This window comes from Carcharodon carcharias, chromosome 9 (genome assembly GCF_017639515.1).
Source record: "Carcharodon carcharias isolate sCarCar2 chromosome 9, sCarCar2.pri, whole genome shotgun sequence".
In the NCBI taxonomy this organism is placed as follows: Eukaryota; Metazoa; Chordata; class Chondrichthyes; order Lamniformes; family Lamnidae; genus Carcharodon; species Carcharodon carcharias.
This window is the reverse complement of record NC_054475.1, coordinates 115,039,518-115,058,406: the sequence shown is the minus strand read 5'-3', so window position 1 is coordinate 115,058,406 and position 18,889 is coordinate 115,039,518. Positions and strand designations below refer to the sequence as shown.

At 45.1% G+C, this 18,889-nt stretch overlaps 1 protein-coding gene across 6 annotated transcripts in view; it reads right to left on the bottom strand.

Annotated features, from left to right (window-relative positions):
• Window positions 1–18,889, bottom strand: part of diaph2 (diaphanous-related formin 2) — an 865,163-nt gene that overhangs the window by 76,442 nt on the left and 769,832 nt on the right. The gene's annotated exons all lie outside the window — the stretch shown is intronic.

Here is an 18,889-nt window from a genome sequence, read left to right as displayed (position 1 = left end):
CATGCTTACATCAGCCTTAGTGGTTGAGGAGAGAATGGGTTCTCCCCGCAGCATATGTTGGTGTTTGTCGCAATTAAGTAGTCTGGGGGCAACCTGCAGGGGAGGCAGTTTGACACATACTCAGAACTCCAACACTTTTTATTGATGGTGATGAGATGGTGGAAGGGGAGCCTCAAGGTGTCGTGGCCAAGAGCCATCTGCTGGCCTTGGCGCCGCACCTAGTTGCGCCTCCTTGCCATGGGCGCTAAGACCCGTGTATTATTCAAAGTGATGGACGCCGAATGTGAGCAAGCTGTCCATTGGAGGAGGGGGTTGGGAGAAGCTGTACCATCTTCTGGGGACTGATCACTAGTAGTGTGGACAGGAGCCGCTGGAGGCCTCAGGTGGGTCACTCAGGTTGGGGTGCGGAGTGCGCGTGCTGAGTACATGAGCGATCAGTCCCAATAAATGCTCTTCTCTTGTTCTGCAGATAAGAACAGAGAACAATATGAGGGAGCACCAGCGGACTGGTGGTGGGTACGCCGTGCTGCAGCACCTCACCACCTATGAGGAGCAGGCCATGGAGCTGGGGAGGAGGCAGGCGGCCAGGGCGGCAGGTGTCGGCAAGGCTGGGGTGCAGCGGCCAGGTATTTGAGGGCCACAGTCCCATCCACTCTGTCTCGCCACCATCCAAAGCACTAATGGTTGCTGCAATCGTTAATGCTGCAACACTGCTCATTCACAGACTGATACAGTCAGATGTGTGGGTCAAAAACAAAGGTCCCTCGGCACCTTGAGGACGCGCGCCTCCAGCACCTTCCAAAGTCGCCTTATCCCATTTGTGACCACTATCCCCATGGCCTAACATGTCATGGCATCGCTGCTGCACAGCCAAAGACTTATTGCATCTTAGGAGGGTTTGTACCTCCACCACCCTTTCAGCCAGTGCGTCCCACATTACTCTGTCCAAAAGGTCCTCAGCACCTCACCTGTCAACCTCATGGCACTCAACTTAAATAAATGCCACCAGGTTACTCATCCCTGCATCAAGGGGAAATGTTGCCTTGTGTCCACCCGTTCTATGCCACTCATAACGGTATGAAGGTCAATAATGTGAGCTGTCAATCTCCTGAGCTCCACGGCAAATGTCGCAAGTGTTTGCGATGTTTCCTCATCACTCCAATTCTCCAGGCCAGCATGCATCCAGGTCAGGTACCTCTGCACTCTCCCCGCTCCAGCACTATCCCTCCCATGAAGCGCAGGTCACAACTGGATGCAGAAGTGTAGATGAGGCCTCAACAGCATTTTTGGCACTTGCAACATGACCTCCCTTTTCCGACATTCTATTCCTCAGCTAATGAAGGCACTTCTGGCTTCGACCTTGTTAAACGCCTTATGTTCCTGTTCTGCTACCTTAACGGGTCTGCGCAGCAAGGTCCCTGAAATTATCATGACTTCCCCCGGTCCAACCATGACTCATGTATTCTCATACCTTGCTTGTCTTGCCCAAGTGCTTAACTGCACACTTATCCACATAACATTCCATTCTAAGGAATTCCTTAGGCCATCTGGCCAGCCTGTCTGTATGCACGTGTAATGTTAGGGCCTCCTCTTGACTATTTACCATCCACCAATGTTCGCCTTCTTAGGTTCTTGAAGGATGAGCGACTTATGAGGCTGGGGGGCAAAGGGATGAAAGGTGTTACTGAGTGAACGCTAATTGATACACTGTCCTTGTTGTGAATTTCAGCATCACCACTGCATGGCCGCCCCCAACACGTCCGGAGCCTCCCCCCCACACCTGAGGATCAAGACTCGCAACTTGTGGCACATCATTTCAGCCAGCCAGGCACCAGTGCAGCGATAAACACTTTGGTGGGGAGTGTAACGTCGGGGAGTGTAACGTCGGCTAATGTCCCGGGGCACAGTGGAGAGGGCACTTCACAATCGCTAGAGGAATTGGCACGGACAGAGAGTGCTGATGGCGACAGCAGCCAGAGGACTGCAGGGGACCAGACACATGCTGAGTCCGGCAGTGATGATGTGCCTCTGGAGATGTCACCAATGCAGCAGCTACAGGGCAAGCGGCAGGATGCACGGGAGCATCTGGCAGGGTTGCGTGAGGGTGTACTTCAGTTGGTCTCTGTGGTGGAGGAGTCCAGGCAAAGTGTCAGTGAAGGCATGAACCTCAGGACAGAGCTTCAGGCTTCCTCCACTGAGAGATTGGTGACCATCATGGAGGGGGCTTCGATCGGATTGAGACTCTTCTGATTGGGTTACACTCTGAACTGCAAGCCCTCACAGCAGTAATAGACACAGATGGTCATTCGCAATGTGGGAGATGTTCTGGGTACCAAGTGTCGCCGCTCGGTGCCCATGCATCTGCGGTGAGCAGGGAGGTCCAATGTGACCTCATTTCGGTGCAGCAGCTGCCTGTCGTCTCTGCGAGCTCCTCAGGGCGCTCCGGATAAGGGCAGCAGCTCCTCCGTCCCTCTGCCAGCGACCATTGCATCCGTTGAGGCTGTTCTGGAACTGGCCACTCCCTCCCAGCCGGGGCCATCACAGGCTCCACGGGCCAGAGGACGCCCGCCAAGGTCATCAACGCCAACAGGACAGCAGAGTCAGCAGGCTGTCTCACAAGCCACTCTGAGCAATGGGCGGCACCCAGACGTAGCACCCCCAAGCGAAAGCATAAGGCACATTAGGCACTCCACGGGTATGTCACTTGTGATTATGTGTTGGTCCGAGATTAGGGAAAAAAATACTTATGTACGTCTGAGTGACGTTTGTATTTTATTTTGGACGGAATAAAGTCCACTTTTCTGACCATGGCTGAGGGTGTTTCCTTTGTGCTGCATTTGTATGTTTCACAGACATCTCATGAGTGTTTGAGTGGACATTGATGTTTCTGTATTAAGCCCTTAGTTGCAGCTGATGAGGTGGAAGCAGTAGCAGCTAAGTGCCATTTGTGGAAGCGCCAGGCAATGCTGTCCTGCTAATCAATGTGTGTGGAGCTAGCTGAAGGTTCGCTGGATTAAATTGTCCCGGGTGTCCCTGCCTCCTTGGTGTAATAGTGGGTCGGTGTGCTGCCCCTCATCATCACCCTGTGCTTCCTCATCCCCTGAGCCACTGCTGGATTCATCATGTGCAGCCTCAAGGTCTTTATCGTCAACTGCATCCCCCCTTTCCAGCACAAGATTGTGCAGAGCACAGCATGCTTCCACTATCACTGAGACGCGATCTGGGTGGTACTGGAGTGTGCTCCCTGAGCGGTCCAGGCAACGGATGTGCATCTTGAGAAGACTGATGGCTCTCTCCACCACAGTCCTTGTGGTGCCATGGCTCCTATTGTAGCGCTCCTCAGCTTCTGCTCTTGGATGTCGGAGAGGTGTCATGAGCCACCTTCTGAGGGGATAGCCCTTGTCACCCAGCAGCCAACCATCCAGCCGAGCCGGAGCACTGAAGAGCGCCAGCACCTGGGAGTGTCTGAGGATGTAGGTGTCATGGGAGCTGCCTGGCTGCCTTGCACAAACTTGCAGACTCAGCATCCTGTGGTCACACACTATCTGCACGTTCATGGAATGGAAGCCCTTCCTGTTGACGAAGGCACCGGGCTCACCTGCTGGCGCCTCGATGGCCACATGTGTACAGTCTATTGCACCCTTGACATGGGGGAAGCCAGCAATGGCCGTGAAGCTTCTGGCTCGCTGTGCCTGACTTGTCTGGTCGCAGCGGAAGTGAATACAGGTGGATACCCATCTGAACAGAGTCTGTAACCTGCTTGACACAACTGTGAACAGCTGATTGGGAGACGCCGCAAAGATCACCCACCGAGCCCTGGAAGGAGCCAGATGCATTGAAATGGAGGACAACGGTGGTCTTGAGAGCTGCTGGCATAGGGTGTCCGCCCACACAGTTAGGGGAGGTCTCAGGGCTAATCACCTGACAAATGTAGTTGACTTTCTCCCTTGAGAGTCGGAGCCTCCTTCGGCACTGCACCTCAGTCATATTGAGGTAGCTGCTTCACCACCTGTATACCCTGGCAGCAGGATAGTGGCGTCTTCTGCGGCCCCTTCCACCTTGGACAGCCTCTTGGTCCTGCATCCCTTGTGCCTGCACCTGGCCTCCCAAAGGTGGCTCCCCTGGAGCATTCAAAAAAAAATTCCAGAAATTGCAAGTACTTCAACTCTAATTAACACAAATACAACAGTCCAACAGGAGGTTACTTTCCAAACATTTGCGAAAAGCAAAATTCCTAGAGTTTTAAAAGGCGAGGTGGGTGATGATGTAGAAGAATCAGATTTAGATGTTCAGCATCTTCCTTATTCTATCGCTCCCTTCGCCCTCAGAGGAGCTGCCTCTAGTCGAGATGTCAGAACCCTTATCCAAGCTAAATGGAGGCCTCCGGAAAGCTGCAGGCCCGATAAAGATTACTGTCTGCAGATTGCTGAGCTGAAGCTTCAAAGTACAGAGAAGGCTATTGGAAATCGATCTGAACTGCCAGCAATCATACAGGCAAGTTTAAAACACTTTCTGCATTAAATACTTCAGAAAAAACATGAACAACCCCTTTGAGCCCACATATCCCGCCTGTGGATGAGGTGTGTTAAAAAATCAGTTACCCGCCTGCCTGTTGGGCCCGTGCGCCGAGCTGAAGTTCGCACGGGCTCCTCAAAATTGGCTTCAATTGCTGAGTTAAGGGCCTTAAAAAGGCCTTTAATTAATGGGGGGGGGGCGCGCGTCACACTGCATAGCGCTCACCCACCTAAATATCGTGATGCTGCGCGCTGACGTTGGGATGCACGCGTTACATTTTAAGTGCTGACGTGTGGGATCTGCCACCCGTGCGTCAACCATAAAATACAGCCCAATGACAATTGAAACAACCCAGGCTCACGAGGAAAGACGTTTGCTTTTGCTTTTACCAAACAGACACAGTGGGCAGAATTTTGCTATCTGCAAGCAGGTGACGGGGCCCGTTCTCCAACACGTAAAATGACGCAGGATGACATCGGGCGGAACCCCTTTAAATTTTCAGGAAGGTGGGGGCGCAGCAAAATCAGCTGCGGGCCTGCCGACCTGTCAATGGCCATTTGAGGCCATTGACAGGATCATTGAAACAATTAAAGGACCAGCCCGTCCAACCTTAAGGTTGGCGGGTCGGCCAGAAGCCCCGGCGGCAAATAGAGAAAACATGAAACCTCATCCAGTGGCGGGATGAGGTTTCATGTAGGGTTTTAAAAATTGTAATAAAGTTATTCTTTAAATTATGAACATGTCCCAACTCATGTGACATTGTCACATGGGGGGACATGTAAGGGATTTTTCTTTTCTCTATTTTTAACACTTTTAAAACTCAAAGCGATCTCCCTGAGGCTGCACTAAGCCTCAGGGACATGAGTGCGCTCTTTTGTGCGCATGCTTGAAAGAACATACTCTCGATTTTAGGGATTCCTCCCACCTGCACAGGGAACGCATAGCACTTCCCGGCAGATGTCATGCTGGATAGGCCTTAAGTGGCCTGTCCACGTAAAATGGCGGTGTGGCCGCTTCGCTGGCGGCGATTGGCTCCGCACCCGCAGGCGATTGGGTTGGGCCCACCTGCCCGACAGGCAGAAAATTCTGCCCAGTATCTACCTGACTTTCCATTCATTACAATGGATGGAAAATTGGGTGGGTTCTGTTGCTACATATGATCATTTCTGCCAGATTTTCCTTTCTGTGTTTTGCTGAGGTAATGGTTGAAATCCAGGCAGTAAAGACTAAACTCTACCCCATTTTATCAAGATGATCGCATTATTATGAGAATAACAGGAAACTGTTTACACCTGGGGTGAGGGGAGAAAACAGAATGGTAGTGAGTTGAACCATACTGATCTATTCATGGGCAAACAGAGAGGCAGCAGTCAGATGCTAGCTTCCTGTCCAAGCTGAAGAGTTGAACAAAGGCTGCTGGATCAGTCAATTAGGATGGCCTGCTCAGAGAAAAGTAAGAAAGACCTAGGCAGTTGTTATGGTGCACAGCGACCTGCTTTAAAGCTTGCTTCAAAGCTAAGATTAATTAAAAACAATAGTATATTCGCCCATTATTGAAACAGCCCTGCATGGCTTCTTTTTTCCCTCATAAGAGGGAATTTGTGGTGAAGTCAATTTTGATCATTACTGCTGTAATTTTATGTCCATTTTCTGTGTGATAAAGCAATTTGATGAGTAATAACTGGCCTCCTCTTATTTAAGTATTGGCAGTCAGCCGACAGAAAGATTGTAGAGTCGCGTGTGAGGATGGCACAAAATACAGTTCAGATTGCAAGGGGACTACACTATTGCATAATTACATACCCACCCCACATTGCAGCACCTCAAGACTACCCCTACACCCAATAGATTGTAGCAAATCACCGCTCACCCACCCCTTTCTCCTCCCCCAGGTTGCAGCACCTTCTTAAACCCCCTCCCTGCTGGATTGCAACACTCCCCGCAACCCCACCCCCCACTGCATTGCAACACCTTGCTGCCTCCCCCCACCACCCCAGATCGCAGCATCTCCCTGCCCACTACCCCTGGATTGCAGCACCTCCCTAACACCCCTTTCACCCTGCTGGATTGCAGGACATCCCCGCATCAATATTCCCTTTCTCCTCCAATGGATTGCAGCACCTCTCTTCCCACCACTTTCTTGCCTCCACAGATTGCAGCACCTTCCCCTCTCCCCACCTTTCACCCCCCTATACCTGCCAATTTCCCCCTCCCCTTCCCCATTTCGCCCCGCTATTTCCCCTCCTCTTTCTCTTCAACCCCAATTTCCCCCTCTTCTTCCTCCCTCTCTCACCACCATCTCTTCCCCCTCTTTCACCCTCCTCTTCTCCCCCATTTCCCCTCCCCAGAGCAGTTTTCTTCCCGTGGAGCAGTTTCCTCCCTCACCTCCGTTTCCCCTCTCTACCCCGCCCATTCGCCAGCCCTCCAACTCCGTGTTCTAGAGTGGAGTCAGAAGAGGAAGTTGGTGCAGCTCTCCAACAATCAAACAGGCGACAAGGGGTCAATAACAGTAGGAGGCAATGGAAACAGGTGAAGTGTTGGGTTTGGGAGAGTTTGGGGGTAGGAAGTTGGGGTCGAGGGGTATGTGACTCTGAGGGAGCATGAGGTTGCCACTGGGAACAGGGTAGGAGTGGCCAGAACCAACGGGAATGGGGGGGTTCGGGGGAGAAGAAGCCCCACCATTGGGGGCTGCAGATGAGGGGCCGGGGGGGGGGGGGGGGGGGGGGGGGGGGGTGCAGGGGGGCAGCAACATCAGGAACTTGGGATGGGGGGGCAAGGAAAGGGGAGTAGGGTCACCATGTGGAGCCGGTAGGGTGAGTTCGGCTCTTTTTGGGGGAGGGGGGCTGTCAGGGCCGATGGCGTAACTCAGGCCCTATTGGAGGGGCAGGGGGGGGTGCTCCTAAGTTTGGTGCTGGCATCATAGGCCTGAGACTGGGAGGTCAGGTCAGGCAGTGAAGGCCCAAGACTGTGGCGATGTCGGGTCAGGCTGGTTAGTTTAACGCATGTCTGTTTCCAGCAGGCCTGAGGGAGAGGAGTCCAGGCCAACTTGAGGGCTGGATGGCCCGGATTTCTGGCGGGAAAAGGGGTGTTGGGAAAGAATTGAAAGAGGGGGTGAAATGCAGACCACTCCACTGGCTTCAGCAGCACCATTGCCCACCCCTTCAAATGCACCTTCAGTGAAGTGTTCTTCATCATTTTCCCCCAGAGTTGTAGTTACCCTGGCAGAGTCGGCAACAGCAGCAGGGGCAGTGGCAGCTGAAATGGCGATAGTGGATACAGTGGCAGAGGTGGCAATAGTGGAAGTGGCAGTAGCGGAGATAGCTGCTGAGGCAGCGGCGGAAGAGGTCAAGGCAGCAGCCGCAGTGGTGAAGGTGGTGGCCGAGGCTGCAGTGAAGTTGGAGGCAGTGGCTTCCAACGCAAAGGTAGAGGTGGCAACAGAAATGGAGTCAGCTACAGCAGCAGAGGCAGTAAGAGAATGGGAGCCACAACAAGATTGCCTGGCTGCGAGGCTCAGGGCAAGATGGCAACCATGAGTTGATATCTCACCTGTGCTGTCCCCGGGAGCTCCCTGTGTGGCTCCGAGTTAGCAGCATACAGGGCCGCACATTGACTGCCCGATTAGTGCTACAATTAGTGGAGGCCGGCCATCGGGAGTGGGTTGGGGGGGTGGTGGGTGGAAGGGGCCACCATCAGAAGCAGTGGGGAAGCTGCACTATCAGAAGCTGTGGGTGGGCAAGGGAGGGAATTAGGGTAGTGGCGAATTTAGGTTATTATTCTGAGATGCTCCTTGCTTTATGCTTTTAACTTAACGTGGTTGTCTCTTAATCTGCTTCAAGCGTTTTATTCCAGCATTATTTTATTTTACATTGGCCATCCTGAGTACCATTCCAGGCTTACCCTAGAAACAGGTATTCTTTCATTTGACTTAGAGTAAACAAAGGGATAAATTTATGTTTCTATTCTAAGTCTAATAATTCCTCCCATTTGAAAAGGCCTGGAAGCTTCTGCATTTCACACCAGATTATAAAAATGCTATAATTGCATGATTTCTTATCATAAAGGATTTCCAGGCTTTTTCTGTCTTCCACCAGTAACTTTTAGATCTTTTCCTTTTCAGCAGGTACATATCACACACGTCCATTATTACTATTGTCTCATTGTCCATTCTGTCTTCTCATCTGGATACAGTGACCTTGCTGCTTCTGCCAAGCATTCAACGGCCCTAGCAGAGTCAGCCACAATGATCTGAAAGTTATGTTTGGTGCTCTGGATCATGGAGCAGCTGACCAGCATCGAGCTGTTGTCTGCCGTGGCAGACAAGAATGATCAGAAAGAAGGGGAAACGCGTCAGGTGAAATGGAAGGGGCGAGTGATGTTTTTGGGAAAAATTTTGAAAATAAGTGGTAATATTTGTTCTTTATTTTTCCCACCATAATATGTAGGAAGCTGCACAGATATCCTCATGATTTCTTTTGATGCCTAATGATCGCATTCGATGCCTAGTCATTGCTCCTGACCTGTGACCACTTCTCTTATGCTTTTGATCGCTAATGATTGCCTTTGAATGTGAATGATCACTTGCACAAATTTAACAAGCTGTGATGACTTTTGAAGGTGTTTGAGCACTTTGACTCCTAAAGTAGGAACAATCAGCATGATATTAAAAGATGGCTAATTGATCACTTTCATGATCGCTGTTTCTGAGATCAAAGTTTGTTTTAATTTACACCATGTGATGTCAAATGATGTACTGATTGTTTTGAGCACAATTGAACACAAAATCGATGTCAAAACTTTCTGTTGGGGTCCAAAGATTCTTCTACAGTTTGAACAATGCACAGCACAGAAAATCAGTGCTGTCACTTGAGAGAAATAAAAGGCTATATATAGCTGCATTTCAAATCTGTTCTTATCTGGGAAGGGAAGTCTTTCGGACAACTGATGAAAATGTCATACAACTCCTAATTTATTTGTTTTCGGATATGGACTAAGGTGTGAGGTAATCCCATGAAAAAAAGATTACTTTGGTTGAAAAATAACTTTGTGAAATACATGTAAAACTTGAATTGCATAGTCTTTTCCTGATTAGAGTGTCTTTTTCTTACTATTTTCTTTTCTCCTATCAACTTGGAACTGAGAATTAGCAAATTTGTTGGAGGTTGAGGAGAGAAGAGAAGGAATCACTGAAGAATTATTTCCAATGTAGGAAATGAAGTTTATACGCAGTTTATCTCACATGTCCTGCAAAAGCCACCGTTTTGAAAATATATTTTCAATGTTATGAACTGCTGACAAGATTTGTATCTTAATATGAAAGCAACAAATGACTTGTGCTGGCAAATGTGCTGCAGCAGCCACTATATCATTCAACCACTGAAGCTGTCAGAACCAGCAGAAGCTTGGAGCATCCATTAGTACTCAGCATCCTTTGAAAGAAACAACCAGTGTTGTCTGGAGTCCAAATTATCTAACAGCCAAAAAGGACAAAGACCTCAGGCCTGAAGCATCAATTATTGGTCCTCAATAGCCATTGAAAGAATCAACCAGAAATAAACAGCATATAAAAATGGCCAGGATTACTTCAGGCCTAAGTATCCATTAGAAGGCAGTGGCATTTTGAATGTCTAGGGGAAATGATCAGTATACAGCATAAAAATTGAAACCACTTTTCAGTTATGCCCTGAAGCCTATATATGGGAATCTGCAAATGTTGGTCAGAGACAGGATTAGAAAATACAAAAAAAGAGACACAACGCACACAGCTTGGGGCTAGAATTTTAGTTAAACCTGGAATGCCATCCTGGGATCATGGATGATGACCAAACTTAATATTTTGTAGACTGGATCATGTCATAAATGTTAATGTCATGACTGAAACAATATACCAGACCCACAGACCCAAGTCAATTCACCCCTGTTCGGTAGTCAGGTCTTCATTGAGAAAAGCATGCTTCCTTATCACTCAAATTTTAGACAACAGTACAAAATATAGTGAAAACATTACAAGATCCTCTCTCTGGAGCAGCATGAAATTATATTACAAAGCATTAAGTTATCATATTAGATTTGTTTCACTATTGAACCAAGTTGGGGGAGAACAAAACTAAATTTTTAGTTTTGGAATATAAAATGATTTGTGGTAGTAATAGATGAGATTTTATCTGGTTCTGACTATAATTCCTATATATGAAAAAGCTTTTTAATGTTACTTTACACTATATGTTTCTTAAACTGAATAATTTACATCTATTGAAGCAAGAGATTTTAATATCATATTTAAAACATACAAATAAAAATGTGCCCAATATTATCTAAACCCTGTGGCGTTTAAATAAACACTAGGTGAAAGAATAATTTTTCTGCATTAAGGATCACCATAGAAGCAGAATTTAATATAAAAGTCTGAAAAAAGCAATTTTGAAACCACTTTGGTGAGTATACAGCCAGTAATAGGATTAGAAAGAAAGTTTCTGCTCATCAATCACTTCAGATATCTGTTGTTATAAAACTTCTGTTCTTATATTAGAGTGTGGATATTTACACCTACTTTTTAAAGTGACATAAAATTGACAGATCCCATCATAGCACTTCAAAACACTGTAAACTAACACCTGAAAGCTTTCCCTAAATATAGGAGTGTTATCAAATGTTTCAAAATCTAGGCAGCTACCAGAACTAAACTCTGTGCACATAAATTGTTACACAAAACCGTGCATGCATATGAAAACAAATAGGTTTAATTACTATTTTCTGCAATTACCATTTAGTGGTGTTGAACTTCAATGTAATTGGTGTTCTTTAATGCTTACAATAATTTATTTCAATGCTGCAATATGAAATATTCAATGAATGCTTCAGTGCCAACTTAGCACAGTTGGTAGCATATTTATCTGAGTCAAAAGACCATGGATTCAAGCCTGACTCTAAAGGGGGGGATTTTAACTCTCTTCACCTTGTGGAATGAGTGTTAAAACTTGAATGGCCCTTTCTCCCTCTCCAATACCATCCTGAAGTCTCCAATGGAAAATATTCTTTGACATATTTGACAAAGAAGATACATAGAGATAAGTTTAATAATTTTCAGGTGAACTTCATAATTTTTGTGTTTTTATGATGCTACAAACCTGTTGAACACATCTGGGCAGGTGAAGGTGACAATCAGAATACTTTACAAAAATCATACCCACACAGGCAGCTGCCGCTCGCATTTCATGCTGGGCAGGCCTTAATTGGCCCGCCAGCGTGAAATTGCCTTCCGGCCTTGATCGCCTCCGCCTGACATGGGTGAAATTCTGCCCATTTGATGACTGGCTGATCTTTTCCTTCTCCTCTTATTAGTAGATCACCAATTTAAGAAGAATGGTGGAATTTGATCTGAAGTATTCTAAAGGTAGCTGTCAGAAACATACATAATAATTTTGATGGTGGCTTTGAGTAACTTTTTCATAATCAAAAAGTGAATGCTCTCTTTGCCATTTGTTAGAGCTTGCAATATGCATTAGGAACTATAAGCCACCTATTGTTCCCCTTTAGAATTTCTTCACAAACTATTTTAATGCAGTAAGTTTTGGAATCAGCAGTTTATATTTTTTTAACAAATAAAGATGAAATGCGCTTAGTTGGTAGAATGAATTTTCTAGTAAGGCAGCTCTGGATTGGTTCCCAAGCCAGTCCAAAATCATGGCATATTTGAAAATAAATTGACACACATGGAAACACCATTACCTGGAAGATCCTCTTCTGTCCACTCGCTGTCCTAACTTGGAAATATATTGCCGTTCCTTCACTGTCGCTGGGTCAAAGTCCTGGAACTCCCTTCCTAACAGCATTGTGGTATACCTACACCACATGCGCTGCAGCGGTTCAAGAAGGCAGCTCACTACCACCTTCTCTAGGGCAATTAGGGATGGGCAGTAAATGCTAGCCTAACCAGCGATGCTCACATTCCATGAATGAATAAAAAACTTCAGAATGCAGACAGCCGTCCCCACCAATAACGACACCACATTTGTCTAGAAGGAAGAACATCCAACAAGATGGATGTCTTTCTTGGTAGACTGTTTTTTAAAAAAAGATATGGTTTGAATAATTTTCATGAACACATTTGGGAAATATTTTCAACAGAAAATTCTTCACCTATCGCAACCAACTTGTGAATTAAAAACAAAGCGTTATATCCTCAAATTATTTATGACTACATTATTCATAGTTGTATTGTAGTGTACACGAAAATGCAGGGCTATGGTCTATCATATCAGAAAGTTATATATGCAGTCCAGCAGTTGGTTGAGGTTCAGTTGGTTATGCACTCCAATCTCTGAGTCAAAAGGTTGAGTTCAAGGGCAGAATATTACGCTGGGTGCACACCCGACACGCCCAAACGTAAAAGGACGGGTGATGACGTCGGACGTGCATCCCAGTGTCATCGCGCAGTCTTGTGATATTCCATTCGGCGGGCACGTGCCAATAATTAAAAGGCATATTAAGGCCATTAGCAATTTAATTAACTTAAAATTTGCGTTACCTGTCCAACCTAATGGTTGGCGGGCAGGTGGAAAGGTCGAGCGGCATTTACATTTTTTAGGAAACCTCATCCAAGAGAGGAATGAGGTTTCCTAAACAAATAAACATTAATAAAAACTTAATTTTTGAATTAAAAACATGTCCCAGCTTATGTAACAGATGTCACAAAGATTCCACAACACGATTCTGAAGTAGAGCCAGGGAGTTCCCGTAGTGTCCTGGCCAATATTTATCTATCAATCAACACCACTAAAAATGGATTATCTGGCCATTATCGGAATTGCTGTTTGTACGAGATTGCTGTGCATAAATTGACTGTTTTTCCTACATTCCAACAGAAAATATACTTTGAAAATACTTCGTTGGCTGCTAAGAGGTTTGGGACAATTGGGTCATGGAAGAAAATGCAACCTTTTCTTGTTAATCATTGTTATGTATCATATACAAGGTTACTACTGATGCCATTTGTGGACAAGGGGAATTTCATCATGGTGCCTAAATTTATAAATGTTTAAATAACAGAATCACCGATGGTGATAAATGAACTGCTTATACTTCTTACTGATATGCCACTTAGAGAGTCATCTCTCAGAACGTGATTATACACAGATCTGTACCAACTTTGGCAATTTTTATTTTGCACAGAAAGCTGGTGGCTTTGCAGTCTGATTCACTTTGACATAAAATATCCTCCTTCATTTCAGTCTTTTAAGACAGCCTTATCCTCTAACACAATGGGGTGTAACAATTATGTTTCAAGATTAATACAGGGTAAAATAACTGATTGCTGTACAGACCTTTGTCAAAAGCACAGTTGCTGTGCTAAGCCTATGCTAAAATGATCCCTGATGCTTGCTGGACAATATGCACCAGCTAAAGAATTTTCGAAGGGGATACAGTTTGAGTTCCATTTCACATGAGAAAGGTAGCCCTGCTTTAGCTTGTTTATAGGAGATGAACGATTGGGCTAAAGAACTTGAAGATTTTGTCAGAGTCAGCGCTTTCAAGAAAAGGGAAGATCTGAAAGCATACTAAACTGATCAGAGAATGTGTATGTTTGAAGGCCATAAACACTGTCTGAATAGTGAGCAACTTCAAGGAGTTTATAATGTTCCCATTTCTGTCAGGATCAAATGTTGCTGGGCAAGTTGGCAAATAAAGTCCAACAGAGATAAATGTGAAGTCGTGCACTTTGGTAGGAACAATAGGGAGGTCACTTATTACTTGGAAGGGGTAAGTCTAGGGTAGGATAGAGGAACAAAGGATTCACAGAGTGCAAATTCATTAACCACGAAATGTTATGCCACAGCTTAGCGAAGCCATTGAACAAGCAAATCAACTGCCAGGCTTTATCTCTAGAGGGATAGAATTGAAAAGTAGGGAAATTATACTCAACCTGCATCAAACCTTGGTTAGACCTACTTACAAGTATTGTATGTAGTTCTGGTCACCATATTAGAAAAAGGATATAGGGACACTGGAGAGGTTGGAAAGAGGATTTACAAGGATGATACCAGAAGTACATGGGTATATTTATCAAGAAATTCACAGACTGGGTCTCTTTCTTGAAAAAGGGCGGCTGAGGGGTGACCTAATACAGGTCTTTAAAATTATGAAAGGTTTTAAAAGAGTGGAAAGAAAGAATATTTTCTCTTGTGGGGAAGAACATAACTAGAAGCCATCAATATAGGATGGTCATCAAGAAATCCAATAAAGAATTCAGAAGAAACTTCTTCACCCAAAGAGTTCTAGAATGTGGCATGTTTGCCATAGGGAGTGGTTGAAGTGAATAGTTCAGATGCATTTGAGGGGAGGCTAGACAAGCATATGAGGGAGAAGGGAACAGGGGGTTACGATGGTAAATTTAAATGAGAAAAGATGGCTGGAGGGTTGAGTGGAACATAAACATCAGCTTGGGCTGGTTGGGCAAACAGCCTGTTTCTGTGCTGTATATCCAATGTAATCCTATGATTTAGATATCTTAATTGCACTTTGAGTTGTGATGATAAACAATTTCAAGTGTAAAACCTAATGATGAAGGTATATCCTAGTGAAACATAGCTATGGCTAACCTAAGATTCTAAGGAAATAATATAAATAACAGTACTTCATATAGCATCTTATTATCATAGAATGTTTACAGCACAAGAGGAGGCCATTCAGCCCATCATGTCTGTGCCAGCTCTTTGCAAGAACAACTTCAGCTAGTCCCATTCCTCCAAGGTTTCCTTGTAACCCTGCAAATGAGATTTTTCTCTTCAGGTGCTTTCCAATTCCCTTTTGAAAGCCATGATTGTATCTGCCTCCTCCACCCTCTCATGTAGTGCATTAACTAACTACTTGTTTTGTAAAACCTCATGTCGCCATTAGTTCTTTCTGTAATCACCTTAAATTGGTGCCCTCTGGTTCTCAACCCTTCCACCAATGGGAACAGTATATATCTACTCTGCGTAGGCCCCTCATGATTTTGAACACTTTGATCAAATCTCCCCTCAACCTTCTCCAGGGGGAACAACTCTAGCTTCTCTTCTATTCACATAACTCATTTCCCTCATCCTGGAATCATTCTCGTAAATCTCTTCTGCACCTTCTCTAAAGCCTTCATGCCTTTCCTAAACTGCAGTGCCCAGAATTGGATAAAACACTCCAGCTGACGCTGAACCAATGTTGTGTAAAGGTTCATCATAATTTCCTAGTTTATCCCTCTAGTTGAAAAGCTCAGGAACCTGTATGCTTTTTTGACCATATTCCCAAACTGCTCTGCCATTTTGAACAATTTGAGCATATATACCTCCAGGTCTCTGTTCCTGCACCTCTTTTAGAATTGTGCCCTTTATTTTGTACTGCATCGCCTATACTTCCTTCCAAAATCTGCCACTTCACACTTCTCTGCATTATATTTCATCTGCAACATATCCGCATATTCCACCAGCTTGCTGATGTCCTCTTGAGGTCTATCATTATCCTCTTCACAGTTCACAATATTTCCAAGTTTTCTGTCGACTGCAAATTTTGAAATTGCACCCTGCACTTCCAAGTCTAGGTCATTAATACAGGTCAAAAAAGCCAATGTCCTAATACCCATTGTATACCTTTCTCCAATCTGAGAAACAACTGTTCACCGCTACTTGTTGTTCCTTGTCACTCAACCATTTAAGTATCCATGCTGACACTTTCCCTTTTATTCCATTGGTTTCAGCTTCACTGGCACATTATCAAATGCCTTTTGAAAGTCTATATATACATCAACCTCATTACTCTCATCAACTGTTTCTATGACTTCATCAAGAAACTCAATCAAGTTAGTTAAACACACTTTGTCTTTAACAAATTCATGTAGGCGCTCCCTAATTAAGCCACACTAATCGAAATGACTTAATTTTGTCCCGGATTATCGTCTCAAAATTTTACCACAACCAAGGTTAAACTGACTAGCCTGTAGTTGCTGGGCTTATCCTTACGCCCTTTTTCGAATAAGGGTGTAACATTTGCAATTTTCCGGTCCATTGGCACCCAAGGAATCCAAGGAGAAATGGAAGATTATGCCTAGTGGCTCTGCAATTTCCACTCTTATTTCCTTCAGCATCATCGGATGTATTCCATCTGGTCTGGTCAAACTTCAAGTACCCTTTCTAATACCCTCCTTTTTAAAATCAATTTTTAGCCCAGCCAGTATCTCAACTATCTCCTCCTTCACTATGACTTCGGCAGCAGCATATTCCTTGGTAAAGACAGGTGGCAAGTACTCATTTAGTAGTTGAGAAATGCCCCCTGACCCACTTTTTGGTTCCTAATCAGCTCAACTCCTCTTATTATATTTTTACTATTTATATGCTTAAAGACGACTTTTGCATTCATTTTGCCAGCTGCCTGTCTCTGCTCATTCTCTCCCTTTGCCTGATTTCCCTGCTGAACTTGCTATATTCAGTCTTGTTCTCACTTTTATTATCAATCTGCCATCTGTCACATGCTTCCTTTTTCAGCTTCATCTTACTCCCTATCTTCATCATCCAGGGAACTATGGCTTGGGTCATCCTACTTTTTTCCTTTGTGAGAATGTACCGCAACAATACCCAAATCATCTCCTCTTTATTGTTCCATTCCAGTTTTGCAAGTCAATCTCTGATTCCAATTCACCAGGGGCTGATTTGTTCTCACACCTGTGAAAACCCTTCTCAATTTAGTATTTTTACTTTAAATTGCTCCTTGTCCTTTTCCATCACTGGCCTAAACCTTACAATAATCCGATCACTGGTCCTTAAATGTTCCCCTACTGACACTTGATCAATTTACCCCCTCATGTCCCAGAGCTAGGTCCAGCATTGCCTCCTTTCTTGTTGGGCCAGAAACAAACTAATCAAGAAAATTCTCCTGAACACACTTCAGACTCCCTACACTATGACTATTAAGATAATTGAAGTCCTCCATAACCTCATCTCTTTTGTTTTTGCACCTTCTTGTAATTTCCTGTAATTGTTCTCTATGGCCAGAAACTCCCCCAAGTTGAGGGGGGGGGGTTGTGCAGGGGCGGGTGCAAACCCAATCGGTGCCCCCGATTGGGTCTACGCCGCCATTTTACATGGGCAGGCCAATTAAGGCCTGCCCATCATGACGCGCGCCCAGAAGCGCTGAGCGCACACTGTGCAGGTGAGGGGGGGATTCCCTGAGTGGTTTCCCTGTGCTCTTTCGCGTGTGTGCACGAAAGAGCACAGAGATCTCCCTGAGGCATCGCCAAGACACGATCACATGAGCTGGAACATGTCAAAGAATAAATGTATAAATTTTTATTAGATTTTAACAGTTCATGAAACCTCATCCCGCCCGTGGATGAGGCTTCACGAAAAATTGGGCTCTTCACCTGCCCGCCAACCTTAAGGTTGGACGGGCAGCTCATTAAATTGAGTTAATTAGGTTTCAAATGGCCTTAATAGGCCTTTGACAGTTCGGCAAGCACACAGCCAAGTTGGCTGCATGCCCACCAAACTGAAAATCTAAATAACGTGCAGTGAGGTTGGGACACCCGTGCGACATCATCGTGCATCAGCGAGCGGACCCCGCTCGCCAATGGGAAAATGCTGCCCTATATCTTTTTCACTAGTTGCTGGCCTATAAGAACACATCCAATAGTGTAATGGTATCCCACCACCACTTTTTCATAAATCTGTCTAGTACAGGCATGAAGATCTTACAAATTTTAAAGCTATATTTTAAAAAGTCAACACTGAGGCTGTTAAGATGGCTGCAGAATACCATGTGACTTTTGACATTTGAACCGTAGACAGTAGAATCTATGGCCAGTGCCTGATTAAATATAGATCTGAGTAAAGAAATCTCATAGCCATTTGTGAAATTCAAACATCTCATTGTTTAAGGGTGGACCAAAATCTAGAGACACTGGAGTTTGCAGACAACTCGTCTCCATGTTTCATAAAGGACAAAAGGAAGATCGAATCTTAATTTGTGGCAAGTCAAATTGAATAGCCACCATTAACTTCATATTATATCATGATGGCTTTGCTACTACAGCCAGAATGAGTGGGTCTCAGAAGTGTCAACCTCACAGTAATGTGACTGAAACTGGTTCAGGGATTGTAGCTTATTTGCTCTGAGAAGCAAAGGGAAAAAAGAAGAACCATCAGAAAAGCTATTTACCCAGCTGTAGTCAACTAAGCAGCCAAGATAATAAACAGCAATGCCTTGAAAGTGGGAGAAGGACTCTCCCCAACCTGGTCCAACTTCAAGTTTCCCGCAAGAACAATACCATAGAAATTCAACTCCAAGGAATCTTGCAGCTTACTGAGAATCCTCTGCTTTTCACCACCTTCACTGCAACAAAAGCATAAATTCATCT